The sequence below is a fragment of the Canis lupus genome, chromosome 12 (assembly GCF_011100685.1).
Source record: "Canis lupus familiaris isolate Mischka breed German Shepherd chromosome 12, alternate assembly UU_Cfam_GSD_1.0, whole genome shotgun sequence".
In the NCBI taxonomy this organism is placed as follows: domain Eukaryota; kingdom Metazoa; phylum Chordata; class Mammalia; order Carnivora; family Canidae; genus Canis; species Canis lupus.
Genome location: NC_049233.1, coordinates 53,786,431 through 53,802,846, shown reverse-complemented (window position 1 = coordinate 53,802,846; position 16,416 = coordinate 53,786,431).

Sequence of the window (16,416 nt, the reverse complement as noted above, 5' to 3'; positions counted from 1 at the left end):
AAATGTTAGCATCTAGAAAGATTAAGTATTTAAAAGGCTCCCCACTCATATTTTTTAAGAAAGGACAAATTTTTAGGATATGTCATAAAATCGGCTGTAGTCTAATCTTTTCCATATATACAAAGGCCATGTTTGTTCATGATAACCCTGTAACAAAGTGAGAACTTGATTAAAATTAACTCAGTTTAGAAAACTGGAGGGAGGCAAGATGGCGGAAGAGTAGGGGTCCTCCATTCATTTGGTCCCTCAAACTTAGATAGTTTTCAAAACATCCTGAACACCTATGAATTCAACCTGAGATATAAAGAGAACACCTGGAACGCAACAGAGAAAACAGTCATCTCTTCTGACAAGGTAGGAAGGCAGAGAAGAGGAAAGGAGGGGATATATTAGAAGATAAAGGGCAGGGGAGGGAGCTGTGGAAAGCTGCTGCAGGAAAGTGGGGCAGCGGAATATTGGGAACTTTAGAAACCTGAGCCTGAAAGAGTCTTCCCTGACTGAAAAGTGCTCAGTGGGGAAATAGGGCAGAATCACAGGAGCAGTGAAGCCACAATATTCCCAGAGACACAGTAGGAATAGGGATGCCTGGGAGAAAGCTCAACACATACCGTAGTTGGATTGCAGTAAAGGGCTGGAATGCTGCAATCCTCCCAGGGTGTCTGGGAGAAGCAGGCTGAGTATGCAGGCCAGCACCTGAGCTCTCTTTACCCTAGAGCCTGGCAATAGGTGGAAGTGGGCTATCCTCTGTTCCCTCTGGGTGAGTTGGACCGTGGAAGCACAAGCCCAGCAGTGTAGGGCTCTGGGTCCCAGGTCACCACAGCAGACAAAGACAGTTATTTTCTTTGTTCCTTCTGGAACAGGTGAAACAGGAGAGGGCTCAAGATGGTGAATGCTCTCATGTCTCTAGGTGTCCTTCAATTTGTACAGATCAGTGCCCCCACACCTGTCCCCAGGAGGATCTAGGCCAGTGTGCACTGAGAGACTGCAGGTTCACCACACAAGGGGAACTCAGGTTCCGGGCCTGGAGATCTGGCCAGTGCCATTTTTTTTCTTTTCTTTTCGCCTTTCATCTGGGAGACATATGGCCTCTAGGGAACAAAGGCCTCACAAGACAAACATCTTCACACTGAGCTGGGCCACCTGGCAGAGGGAGGGACATCTCTGCCTAGGCACAGACATCTGAGAATCAGCATAGCAAGCCCGTCCTCCAGAAGGACTGCTGGAATGACATACTGGACCAAATGGATCTGATAGATAGATAGATAGATAGATAGATAGATAGATAGATAGAGAACATTCCATCCTAATGCAACTGAATATACATTCTTCTCAAGATTACATACTGGTTCGCAAATCAGGTCTCAACCAATACCAAAAGATTGGGATTATCTCCTGCATATTTTCATACCACAAAGCTTTGAAAATCTTGTGATTTTCATTCAATCACAAGAAGAAATTTGGAAGGAACTCAAACATCTGAAAGTTAAGAGCATCCTACTAAAATATGAATGGATGAACCAGAGAATTAGAGAAGAATTACAAAGACTCATGGAAACTAATGAAAATGAAAACACAACTGTTAAAATTCTTTGGGATACAGCAAAAGTGGTCCTAAGAGAGAAATATATTACAATACAAGCCTCCCTCAGAAAATTGGAAAAATCTCAAATACACAAACTAACCCTGCACCTAAAGGAATTGTGGAAAGAGCACCAAATAAAGCCTAACCCAAGCAGAAGATGAGAGATAATAAATATTAGAGAAGAACTCAATGAAATAGAGACCAGAAGAACTGTAGAACAAATCAACGAAACCAGGAGCCTGTTCCTCGAAAGAATTAATAAGATAGATAAACTCCTAGCCAGACTTATTAAAAAGAAAAGAAAAAAGACTCAAATTAATAAATTCATGAATGAAAGAGGAGACATCACAACCAATATCAAGAAAATACAAATGATTTTAAGAATGTACTACGAGCAACTATATGCCAACAAATTAGGCAATTTGGTAGAAATGGATGCTTTCCTAGAAACCTACAAATTACCAAAAATGAAACAGGAAGAAATAGAAAACATGAACAGGTCAATAACCAGCGAGGAAATTGAAACAGTCATCAAAAACATCCGAGGAAACAAAAGTCCAGGGCCAAATCGCTTTTCAGGGGAATTCTATCAAACATTTAAAGAAGAAATAATACCTATTCTACTAAAACTGTTTTATTTTATTTTTTTTTTTAATTTTTTTTTACATTTTTATTTATTTATGATAGTCACACACAGAGAGAGAGAGGCAGAGACACAGGCAGAGGGAGAAGCAGGCTCCATGCACCGGGAGCCCGACGTGGGATTCGATCCCGGGTCTCCAGGATCGCGCCCTGGGCCAAAGGCAGGCGCTAAACCGCTGCACCACCCAGGGTTCCCCCCTAAAACTGTTTTAAAGGGAAGAAAGGGAGGGAATACTTTCAAATTCCTTCTATGAGGCCAGCATTTCCTTGATCCTAAAACCAGACAAAGACTCCACCAAAAGGAGAATTACAGGAATATCGCTGATGAACATGGATGCAAAAATTCTCACCAAGATGCTCACCAATAGGATCCAACAATACATTAAGAGGATTATTCACCATGACTAAGTGAGATTTATCCCTGAGATGTTAGGGTGATTCCACATTCATAAAACAATCAATGTGATAGATCACATCAAAAAAAGGAAAAGACGAGAAACATGTGATCCTCTCAATAGATGCAGAGAAAGCACTTGACAAAATACAGCATCCATTCCTGATTAAAACTCTTCAAAATATTAGGATAAAGGGAACATTTCTCAGTATCACAAAAGCCATTTATGAAAAGCCCACAGCAAATATTCTCAATGGGGAAAAACAGACAGCCTTTCCCCTAAGATCAGGAACACAACAGGGATGTCCACTCTCACCACTGTTACTCAACATAGTACCAGAAGCCCTAGCCTCAGCAATCAGACAACAAAAAGAAATGAAAGGCATTTAATTTGGCAAGGAAGAACTCAAACTCTCCCTTTTCACAGATGACATGATACCATACATAGAAAACCCAAAAGACTCCACCCCAAGATTGCTAGAACTCATGCATCAATTCAGCCATGTGGCAGGATACAAAATCAATGCATAGAAGTCAGTGGCCTTTCTAATTTATAACAATGAGACTGAAGAAAGAGAAATTAGGTAATCAATCCCATTTACAATTGCACCCAAAAACCATAAGATACTTAGGAATAAACCTAACCAAAGAGGTAAAGGGTCTATACTCTAAAAGCTACAGGACACTTATGAAAGAAATCCAGGAAGGCGTAAAGAGATGGAAAAACATTCCATGCTCATGGATTTGAAGAACAAACATGGTTAAAATGTCTATGCTACCCATAGTAATTTACACATTCAATGCAATCCCTATCAAAATACCATGAACTTTTTTTCATAGAGTTGGAACAAATAATCTTAAGATTTGTATGGAACCAGAAAAGACCCTGAATAGCCAGAGGAATGTTGAAAAAAGAAAAACAAATCTTAGGGCATCACAATGCCTGACCTCAAGCTGTATTACAAAGCTGTGATCATCAAGACAGTATGGTACTAGCACAAAAACAGATACATAGATCAATGGAACAGAATAGACAACCCAGAAATGGACCCTCAACTCAATGGCCAACTCATCTTTGACAAAACAGGAAAGAATATTAACTGGAAAAAGGACAATATCTTCAATAAATGGTGTTGGGAAAATTAGACGGCCACATGCAAAAGAATGAAACTGGACCACTCTCTTAAGCCATACACAAAGATAAACTGAAAATGGTTAAAATATCTAAATGTGGACAAGAATCTATCAAAATACTAGAGGAAAGCACAGGCAACACCCTTTTTGAACTTGGCCATAGCCACTTCTTACAAGACACATCTATGAAGGCAAGGGGAACAAAAGCAAAAATGAACTATTGGGACTTAAGATAAAAAGCTTCTGCACAGCAAAAGAAACAGTCAACAAAACTAAAAGACAACCTACAGAAGGGGAGAAGATATTTGCAAATGACGTATCAGATAAAGGGCTAGTATCCAAGATCTATAAGGAACTTATCAAACTCAACACCCAAGAAACAAACAACCCAGTCATGAAATGGTCAGAAGACATGAACAGATATTTCTCCAAAGAAGACATAGACATGGCCAACAGACACATGAAAAAATGCTCCACATCACTTGCCATCAGGGAAATACAAATCGAAATCACAATGAGATAATACCTCACACCACTGAGAATGGCTAAAGTTAACAAGACAGGAAACCAAGAATGTTGGTGAGAATGTTGAAAAAGGGGAACCCTCTTGCACTGTTGGTGGGAATGCAAGCTGATACAGCCACTCTGGAAGACAGTGTGAGGTTCCTCAAGAAGTTAAAAATATAGCTACCCTATGACTCAGCAATAGCACTATTGGGTATTTACTCCAAAGATACAGATGTAGTGAAATGCCAGGACACCTGCACCCCAATGTTCATAGCAGCAATGTCCACAATAGCCAGATTGTGGAATGAGCTTCGATGTTCTTTGACAGATGAATGGATAAAGAAGATGTGGTATATATACAATAGAAGATTACTGAGCCATCAGAAAGGATGAATACCCACCATCTGCTTTGATGTGGGTGGAACTAAAGGGTGTTATGCTGAGGGAAATCAGTCAGTCGGAGAAAGACAATCATCATATGATTTTACTCATATGTGGAATATAAGAAATAGTGAAAGGGACTTTAAGGGAAAGGAGGGAAACTTAGTGGGGAAAAATTAGAGAGGAAGAGAAACCATGAGAGACTCCTAACTCTGGGAAACAAACAAAGGGTTGCAGAAGGAAAGGAAGGTGGGGGAATGGGGTGACTGGGTGATGGGCACTAAGGAGGGCACTTGATGGGATGAATACAGGGGTTATTCTATATGTTGTCAAATTGAATTTAAATAAAAAATTAAACACACACACAAAAAAAACAAAGTATATAAAAAATAACTCCGTTTAGGCTAAGGATAATATTAACTCATTTTACATATTTTGTTACAAGTTCCTTTTAGTTTAATTCTAACTATAATTTCAAAACTGTAATAATTCACAAATATATAATTTTCTCAGTTGACCAGAAGAGTATTCTAATTTTCAACCTTTCTTTTCTCTTTTCTTTAAATTTTTATTTATTTATGATAGAGAGAGAGAGAGAGAGAGAGAGAGAGAGGCAGAGACATAGGCAGAGGGAGAAGCAGGCTCCATGCACCGGGAGCCCGATGTGGGATTCAATCCCGGGTCTCCAGGATCGCCCTGGGCCAAAGGCAGGCGCCAAACTGCTGCGCCACCCAGGGATCCCTCTTTTCTTTTCTTTTCTTTTCTTTCTTTCTTTTTTATTCTTTTCTTTTTCTTTTCTTTCTTGGTTGTTCTTTTGGTTTATGTCGTTGTTGGTCGTTTATTTTTTTTCTTTCTTTCTTTTCTTTTTTTCTTTTCTTTTCTTTCTTTCTTTTCTTTTTTTCTTTCTTTTCTTCCTTCTTTTCTTTCTTTCATAGATTTATTTTTTATTTATTTATTTATTTATTTATTTATTTATTTATTTATTGAGCAAACACATGTGAGTGCAGGGGAAGGGCAGAGGCAGAGGGAGAGAGAGAGAATCTCAAGCAGATTCCACTCTGAGAGCAGAGTCTGATGTGAGGCTTGATCTAATAATCCTGATATCATGATCTGAGCCTAAATCAAGAGTTGAGTGTTTAACCAACTGAGCCATTCAGTTGCCCCCCATTCTTTTTATATTTAAAAAAATATGTTTCACAAGTTTCAGAAATACTATACCAAATTATTGAAATTATTAAATTATTGAGTTATTCTTGAATAGGATTTCTTTTTCTACTCTCAGATCTCTATGGAATACTGTGAAATTTGGATAGGTAAGTAATATATGTTCATATAGTTGAGTATAAATGTGTTTATGCCTCAAATATTTACATTAGCAATTACTGTTTTGTTTTTTTTTTTTCATTACAGATGTGTGCATTAGTCATGAAAGAGTTTTTCTAGGGTGGGTAAGATTTATTTTCCTGAGCATTCTGAGCTAGTCATCCAGACAGGTTCAGTTTTATTTGTAATTATACACATCCAGGCTTGCTCTAACCTAAAGCAAAATAATGGACAGAGGCTTAATCATGCAAATGCTTTGTCTCTATAACAAAACAGTTCCTTATTAAAAAAAAAAAAAGAATTGTTTCCTAAATTTTATTATTGATTATTATCAATAGTCAATTTGGTTTAGTCAATTAAGTGAGTAAAAGAAGTGACTCCTTATGCCTATTATTTTTATGACTACTTGTGTTTGATGTGTTGGTGTTTGGCCAGAGAATTAAACTAAACTCCATGGAAACCTGGTTGAAGCTAATCATTGAACTAAAAGGACAATGAATCAAAATATTTAATATCACCTAATATTAAATTGGGAAAAATACTGAAAGTTCTTCATCTTTTAGCCAAATATACCCATTTTGGAGGCAATACAGTCTTGTTGGAGATACCATATTAGCATGCTTTAGACCAGAGAACACAATTTGTTTCTGAGAAGGAATAGATTTTCCCTTAAGGGGAAATATTTTTTTTTTTTTTATACTGCTTAAATGTAATTATGTTGGTGGGAATCAAACGGCCTCAGGCTGCCTTCATTTGCATTCCAATGGCATAATATTTTCATTGCTGTTCTCAAGCTGCTTTAATCTGCTTCATTGTTTAAATTGGGGAAGTAGACAATTTTATGGTATATTGATGCTTTGGCAATCTTGCCCAAGATTGAGTCATCAATCTTCTGAAAAATATGGCCAGGAAAAGTGTAGACTTGATGTAGTTGTTAGTCAAGAAAAGTAGACAATCACCTCATGAAAATCCGAAGTAAAAATATATAAAACCCTAAATCTTTAGGGATAAAAGGCCTAAGAGAACATCTATATCCTTTCTCCCTTTTCTGGGAAAGACTAAGCTAAATAAAAAAATATATGTATCATATGTCATCTTTTAGAATTAAACACTTAGCATTTATATAGCAACTACCACGTAATTTCTTCAAGCACACTAGAAGCTACACAGATGAATAAGACTTTAATCACTGTTCACAAGGAATTTATAATCTATTGGTAGAGATAGTGTTGTGCACAGATATTAAGAATTTAAGCAATGAAAGAAGCAAAGAAGGGACTGAATGGAACCTTAGACTGAAAACTGGGCTGCTCAGTGCTAAAAGTTCCTTCCATTTCCAGAGAGGCAGCTAGTCAACTTTTTCAGCAATGCATTTCATCTAGTGCATTCCTCAATAATGCTTCAAGATGGTCGCACTGCCATCCACCCCCCCACCGGATGTATTGACAATTATGATAATTCTATATGTAAGCTTCATCCTGGTCAAATTGTCTTTATCATGTACTAATATTTTTGTAGCATTCCAATGTATCTAAAACTGAAATAATAATTTAGAAGTTAAGGCCTTCTGGTTTTTATGGTTTCCAATAATTGTTAACAAAAGGGAGTAAATATGGGAAGAGTGCATTTCTACCCATATCCTAATGCAGCATCTCTGTTTCTGAAATCTATTTTTATTAGCTTCTAACAAAGTGTGGTGTCACACAGATATTTTTGGTGTTTGCTCTGTTTAGCTATATTATATCAGGCACAGTGGAATGTTCTCAAAACCTTGACAGTTTGGACTGAACACAAGACCAATTTAGCTTCAAATCAAGTTATTTCCAAGTAGTTTTTGTTGTTGTTGTTGTTGTTTGGTTTATTTTTTGTTTTGTTTTGTTTATGTAGGAAATGTATCTGGAGAATTGGGTGTTCTTAACAGTATATCTATATCTATTCTGAAGAATTCTTGATACCCTGTAAATCTTCCCAGGAAAGAATAGCTCTGGCTTATGCTATAACAGAAACATAGCTTACTCCCCTCCACCTATAACTATTATATAAACAACAAAATCGACTGATTCCACAATGGCATAAAATCTACCAAAACCCTTGAAAGGCAGGGCAGGTAATTGATTTATTAATTCATTAATTAAAGACATGGATTGATTACCTTCTTGGTACCAGCTAGAAGATAAGGGAACTGGGGCAGAAGGGAAGATAAAATGGGTCTTGATCTCAATAAATCTGCCTTGATAGGAGAAGGATAAAATAAGAGAGTCAATCAGACCAGTATATCTTTTAGGGGGGGTCTTTTGTAACCTCAATCTAAGTCCAACCACAGAATGGCATATGTGATAATACCTTAAGACTATCCTAGGTCTGGTTTTACTCCCTAGGATATGTGTAGGGATGCTAATGCTTTGAAACTGCTTTGGGTTACTTCAGCAAGTTTACTAAAGGAGGGTAGAAACCTCAAGACAGGTGGAGTGAAGCTTCTCCAATTCTATGACAATAAACTAGGTGTAAATACATACATATATATATATATATATATATATATATATACACACATACATGTATATATGTATATATACATGTATATATATATGCCAATTTGGTATAACTGACCATCACTCACTCCCTACTTCTCACAACCAAATACAAATATAAAAAAAAAAACCATATTTTTGGCATATTTTAAGTATATTCCCTGAAGAGTCATGATTTAAGAAACACTGACCCAAGACATGATACCTAAAAAGACAGTTCATAGAATAGCTACGAAATTTAGGAACTAACTGAAAAAAGAAAATGAATTCAGTTTTCTAGATCTCTGGGAATTTTTAAAAGAAAATTACTTAGTTTTTAGACTGTCACACAGTTAGCTCTTTCATTCAAGCATGACTATACTTTGCAAAGGTACAGAAGGAAGGCATGTCTGTTGTCTTCTAATTTTTACCTGACTAGGGCCAAACAAGTGGCCTATGTCTATTCCCACAATGCCTTATTGAGATGACATATCATGTAGTATTAATACAGAAACAAATATGGTTTTCAGTTTTAATTTTCAGAAGAAAAAGATAGGCAAAAGTCTTACAGGAGCATAGGAAAGTAATGAATTTGATACAGAGAAATCCATTCCATTCTTTAATTTATTTGTGCCATTTTCCATGATAATCTCAATTGCACCTTTCAGAAACTATTCAACATCTGCTGTCTGACTGCAAGGAATAAGGGAAAAGTAACAATAATTGTGTAGAAAGGGCTAGATACAAGTAGGGGTTTATCTTTTGTTCATCATTTCTATCCTCTATGGACATATTTAGTTTCTGTGAGTACTATGTTGTTTCAGGGTTTTGTTGTATCCTTATTTGAAAGATGTCAATGAAATTAAAAAAAAAATCATTATAGGATGGCCACTTACTTCTATAGATTATTTTACAGCAAATGTTTTTTTGGTGAGCTAAACTGACACCATTGCAGACCAAACTAGTTATGGGTTCCAGTAATAGAACTGCAAATGAGCAGAGACATCTGATGATTATCAAGGCACATAGTCATAAGAATGGCATATAAATGGCTCTTTTGTCTAGTATAAATGTGTGTGTGTGTGTGTGTGTGTGTATATACTTACATAAAATGTCTAAATTGCCTTTTCCATAATGTTGAAATCAGTTGATCTACAAAACACATGCACTATTTCAGCAAGATCAATTGTGGGAAGCAATCGGGTCTACTTTAATTTATAAAATGCAGCATTAATACAGTCCTTTGTAATGTGAAAAAGTCAAAGAAAATGAAAACCAACACTGGTTCTTTTTTTTATACATGCAAGCTGTCAAATCAGATAAAATGCTTGAATACCTGTTATTATAAAAGGAAAAGACTGACTAGGGAGTGAGTATGAACCTCTTCAAGGAATTAAGAAAAAAAAAAAAACAGAATAAGGTTCATGTGGAAATCATTTCCAACATGAGTAGTGGTCCTTTTCCTCATATTTTCTGTATTCCATAGTATTTTGTCACTTTATCCATTTCATTTGAGAAAGTTAAAGCCGGTACCCTTGGGATCCCTGGGTGGCGCAGCGGTTTGGCGCCTGCCTTTGGCCCAGGGCGCGATCCTGGAGACCCGGGATCGAATCCCACGTCGGGCTCCCTGCATGGAGCCTGCTTCTCCCTCTGCCTGTGTCTCTGCCTCTCTCTCTCTCTCTGTGTGACTATCATGAATAAATAAATAAAATCTTTAAAAAAAAAAAAAAAAAAAAAAAAAGCCGGTACCCATATTTGGAATTGATGAAAATCTATAATATGTCAAATGCTAGGCATACATTAAATGGCAAGTTCTAAAACGTGATGAATGGTAAATTTTGCAGTTAGGTGTTTGGCAAGTAAAAGACACACTTTATATGCTAGTAGTGCTCCCAGTGACTTTCCTCCTGATTTAATCTGAATGCTACTGACCTCTGGAATCTCAATGCAAACAAGATACGGTCATTCCATAATATTTTCAGTCACTTATGCCAAAAAAATTGTGTTAGCTAATATTAAAACAAACAAAGTATAGGATTTCTGAGATAGGGTGTGTCAAGTAATATTTAAATTAACATTTCAAGAATGATTAATGGTAGAAATGACATAGCTATATTTAACTTGAGAAATTCCAAGTTGCCCTGTGCCTGCTTAGGGACCATAGTTTTTCCTCCATCTTAAAGTTTTTATTCTACTAAATCAAAGCATTCTCAGGAGAAAACTCCCACTTTATGTTAATAGTCCAGTCAAGCATTACATTAGTCTTTGGACACTTTACACACATCTAACATAAACTAGAAGTTCTGGAGTACTAAAATTGTCTTTAGTCCCTAAGATCAATACCAGTTCCCTGAAAACCCCTCCATGAAACAGGATATACTTATATTTCAGAGACATGTGGTTTACTGTGTTGATGTCATTGACAGTTTTTTTTCCTCAGTTGAATTATGATTTGGTAAATTCATCAAGATGCTTTTCAAGACATTGTGTCACAAAACAGCTAGAAATCGTTGTGGTACTTCAGTTCAAAAGAAGTATCATTTTAGCAATGGGTATAGTGTATCATATATATACAGCCTCTACAGCACTTTCTTATTCTTTATGATGTAGTGCTATAGAAGCAGAATACAGGTTGTCACTTCTAGTGCTTTCCAGGGTAGAGAAGCACATTATATTAAATTAGTAGTAGACAGATGAAAGCTTTTTTGTATATAGCACAACAAAGCTGTGAATTTGCATTATCACTGATAAGTTCCAAATCTTCCATGGGTTATTAAAGATTGTTTGCAAATGGCCATATTATGACACCCAAAAGAACATCCAAAACATCTTCATCTTTTTTGATGGTCTTGAGATTCTGTTTTAAGCAGAACCTTTGTAGAAAATACACCTTGTGTGTATGTGTGTTTAATCAAATATTTTACCTATTTGAATAATCTATTTTATTTTAAGCCAATTATTATGACTTTTTATTTTTTATTTTTATTTTTATTTTTTTTAAGATTTCATTTATTTATTCATGAGACACACACACACACACACACAGAGAGAGAGAGAGAGAGAGAGAGAGGCAGAGACACAGGCAGAGGGAGAAGCAGGGTCCATACAGGAAGCCGGACGTAGGACTCGATCTGGGTCTCCAGGATTGGGCCCTGGGCTGAAGGTGGCGCTAAACCGCTGAGCCACCAAAGCTGCCCTATTGTGACTTTTTAAAAAGATATATTTATTTATTTTAGAGAAAGAGAGCTTGAGCAGGAGGGACAGAAGGAGAGAGAATTCCAAGCAGACTCTGCACCTAGCACAGAGCCCCATGCAGAGCTTGATCTCACAACCCTGAGATCACAACCTGAGCTGAAAACAAGAGTCAGATGCTTAACTGACTGCCCACTATGATTTTCTGTACAATCCAAGTCATATATGACCTCCATCTTTCAACCTTGCAAATGAAAAACTTAGAGCCATAAAGTAGAGTTTTTATGATCATCATCATCCAAATGGAAGGAGAGAGAGTCCCAATTATAGCCATGAAGGATTAAGTTCAAGACTTATCTTCCTACTATAAATTTCTAGAAAACTATCCAAGAAAAAAAAATGATATGACTGTTTTCAGACATTGAATAAAAGGAAACACAGGACTGTGATCTTTGAAAAAGGGAAACAAATGAAGTATGTATATCTTTACTACAATTTTCTTCCTGGGGAAATTTTAAGATTACAGTATAAGAGCAGGAACCTTCCACAGCAATAACAGATCCCCATAGATTTACTGTTTAGACTTGTATAGATTTACTGTTAATCTTTTACACTAACAGGGTATAAATTTGTATAGCGAAGTAACAACATAATCCAATAATGATTAACAGAAAGCAAACCATTCCAATGCACAATATAATCAAATTATTAAAACACAGTGATAGGGATCCCTGGGTGGCACAGCGGTTTAGCGCCTGCCTTTGGCCCAGGGCGCGATCCTGGCGAACCGGGATCGAATCCCATGTCGGGCTCCCGGTGCATGGAGCCTGCTTCTCCCTCTGCCTATGTCTCTGCCTCTGTGTGTGTGTGTGTGTGTGTGTGTGTGTGTGTGTGTGTGACTATCATAAAAAAAAAATTAAAAAAAATAAAAATAAAACACAGTGATAAAAAGAAAAGCAGCTGAAGAAAAAAGTACATTACATACAGAAACACTTGAAAAATTACAGACATCTTTGAAAAATTATGTAAACCACAAAACAAAGAAATGGCCTCAGAGTGCTGATTTAAAAGAAAAAAAAGAAAAAAAGAAGCAGTCTCAATTGGATTTCTATATTGAGAGGAAATCTTTCAGAAATTAAAAATTTTTGCAGGAGAAAAGCATAGCTTAGTTATCACCAGTAATTTTATACTACATTAAATACTAAAGAAAACCTTTAAAACAAAAGAAAATGGATCTTAACCCTTTATTGAATATATTATTTGCAAATATTCTTCCATTATATAGAAAGAACTTACACAACTAAACACCAGAAAACCAAAGAATCTGATTAAATGTGCTCAAAAACCTAACTAAACATTTTCCCAAAGAAGATATACAGATGGTTAACAGACATATGAAAAGAGGCTCAACATCACTAATCAGTGAGGAAATGCAAATCAGAACCACAATAGCATATCACTTCACACCTGTCAGCATGGCTAGAATCAAAAAGACAAGAAATAGTAAGTGTTAGCAAGGATGTGGAGAAAAGAAAGTCCTTGTACACTAGTGGTGGTAATGTAAATTGGTATAGCCACTATGAAAAATAGTGATTCCTCAAAAAATTAGAAATAGAAATACCGTATCATCCAATAATTTCACTACTTGGTATTTACCCAAAGAAAACAAAAATGTTAATTTGAAGATATATGAACCTCTTTGTTGATTGCAGCATTATTTACAATAGCCAATCTATGGAACCAACCCATGTGTCTATCAATAGTTGAATGGATATGGGCAGCCGGGTGGTTCAGCGGTTTGGCGCTGCCTTTGGCCCAGGGCGTGATCCTGGAGACCCGGGATCGAGTCCCACGTCGGGCTCCCTGCATGGGGCCTGCTTCTCCCTCTGCCTGTGTCTCTGCCTCCCCCCTTCTCTCTCTCTCTCTCTCTCTCTCTCTCTGTCTCTCATAAATAAATAAATAAATAAAATTTAAAAAAAATAGTTGAATGGATAAAGAAGGTGTGATGTGTGTGTTTATATATATACACATTATATATATATATATATATATATATATAATTTCTCAGCAAAGAAAAAAAAGAGAATAAGATCTTACATTTGTATAAACATGAATGGACCTACAATGTATTACGCTAAGTGAAATAAGTCAGACTGAGAAAGACAAATACCATGTGATTTCACTTATACGTGCAATCTAAAAATGAAAACAAACGAATAAGTAAATAAACAAAAAGTGGAATCAAACCTACAAATACAGAGAACAAAGCAATAGTTGCCAGAGGGTAGGTGGGTGGGATAATGGACAAAATGAGTAAAGGGAAGTGGGAGAAGCAGGCTTCCCATTACATAATAAATACGTCACGGGTATAAATTCAGCACAGGGAATACATTCAATGTTATTAAAATAACATTGTATGGTGGCAGATGGTAGCTACACCTGTGACAAGCACAGCATAACATATAAGCTTGTATCATTATGTTGTACACCTAAAATCAATGTAACATTGTGTGTCAATTATACTGAAATACTAAAAAAAAAAGCTTTATCAAAGAAAAGCAAAATAAAATGATTTAACTTAAAAACTTGTATCAATATAAAAAAGCACCAGAAATGATAAATATGTAGGTAAATATAAAATTCACATTACATTTTCTTAAAAAGTCTATTTGACGACTGCAGGTTTTACAACATATTTCAGAGCGAAGAGTAAAATTGTATGATAATAAAACATGGAAAGGAGAAGCAAAATGGAAGCATACTGTTATAAAAATTTACATAAAATGTGGAAGAATATAATATAATTTGATGATAGATTGTGATGTTAAAAGTACATGTCAATACTCCAGAGTTATGGGCAGCTCGGATGGCTCAGCTGTTTGGCGCTGCCTTTGGCCCAGGGCGTGATCCTGTAGACCCCGGATCGAGTCCCACATCAGGCTCCCTGCATGGAGCCTGCTTCTCCCTCTGCCTCTCTCTCTCTCTCTCTCTCTCTGTGTCTCTATGAATAAATAAATAAAATCTTAAAAAAAAAATACTCCAGAATTATCATGAAAAAGAAAAAAAAAAAAGAAGGATAGCTAATAGGCCAATACTGAAAATAAATTAAAATGGTAAATATTATTAATCAAAAAGAAATTAGAGGACAAAAACCTATAAGAACAAATGAAAAATGTAAAAAATCATTATCATTAGCAAATTATTTGATTTGAAGCTAATTTCATTGGTAAGAACAATAAATATAAATGGTCTATATATTCCTATAAAGGCAGATAGTAAAACTGGGGGAAAAAAGCAAGGGCCAAATACATGCTATATATATTCAATTTAAATATAAGTACACACAAAAAATGAAAAATAATGGAACATATATAACATACAAAGAGAAATTATAAAAAATCTAAGATGACCATATTAATATGAGCAATTAGATTTCAGAACAAAATAGAGTATAAGGTATGAATAGGGAAAATTCACAATGATAATGTGTTCAATTAATCAATAAGAAGAATACACAAATGCAAAATGAGTATTCATCCAAAAGCAGAGATTCTAAGTACAGGAACTAAAACTGACACATGCAAAGAGACTAGCTTACCCTTATAGTTGGAGATTTCAGCACTACTCTATCATTAATTAATAGATCAAGTAAATAGGAAATAAGTGTAGATATAAAAGATGTAACGTTATCCACTAAATTCACCTATGTAACATGTCAGAACATTTCAACAAATAACTACCAAATATGCATTGTTTTCACATGCATATTCATCAAGATTGACGTATGCTCACCCGTAATACAAGTCTTCATAAATGGAAAAGCGTCATATCAAATAGGTAATACCACTATAATGAAATAAAATTAAAAATCAATAAGAAAATACCCCAATATCCAAACATTTGGAAATTAAATAACATAAGCCTGAACAATACATGAGCAAAAAAAAGAGAAAATATTCAAAATTATCAAAAATGAAACAAAAGATACTAAAATTCATTAGTTGTAATAAAAGGAGTCTACAAAAAAAAAATAAATGCTTATATAAAAAGAGTTTTCAAGTCAGTGGTTTAACATCCCAACTTTACAAGGTAGAAATAGAAGAGCAAATCAAACTCAAAGAGGAAGGAAGGAAATAATTGCAAGAGCACAAATCAATAGAAAACTAACAATCATTAGATAAAATAATTAGGCCAAATCATTTCTTAGGAAACAATAAAATCTCTACTACATTGACAAAAAATAATAATTTTAAAAACTCAATATAAATAAATAAAATAAAAATAAATGGGCTGATAAAACAGAAAAATATACTATTTACCAACCACAGGAATGAAAGAGGAGTCAATCACTACAGATCCATGAGACATAAGTAAACAATAAGTGAATATTGTGGACAGTTTTATGCTGATGGATTTGATATATTTGAAGAGTTGGTGAAATAGACAAATTCCTTGTTAAGTCATACATTTTCAAAACTGATCTAGAAATCTAAAAAACCCAAAAAGTTCCTGATTCCACTACAATATGTTAAATAATTAATTTAAAAAACTTCCAACCCTGATAAAAATGAGAGAATAATTCTAGAATTTAAATGGAAATACAAAGAAACAAACAAAATTTGGTTTACTTGCACCCCTTGACCTCAGCATTGTTTTTTTTTTTTAAGATTTTATTTATTTATTAATGAGAGACACAGAGAGAGAAAGGCAGAGACACAGGCAGAGAGAGAAGCAGGCTCCATGCAGGGAGC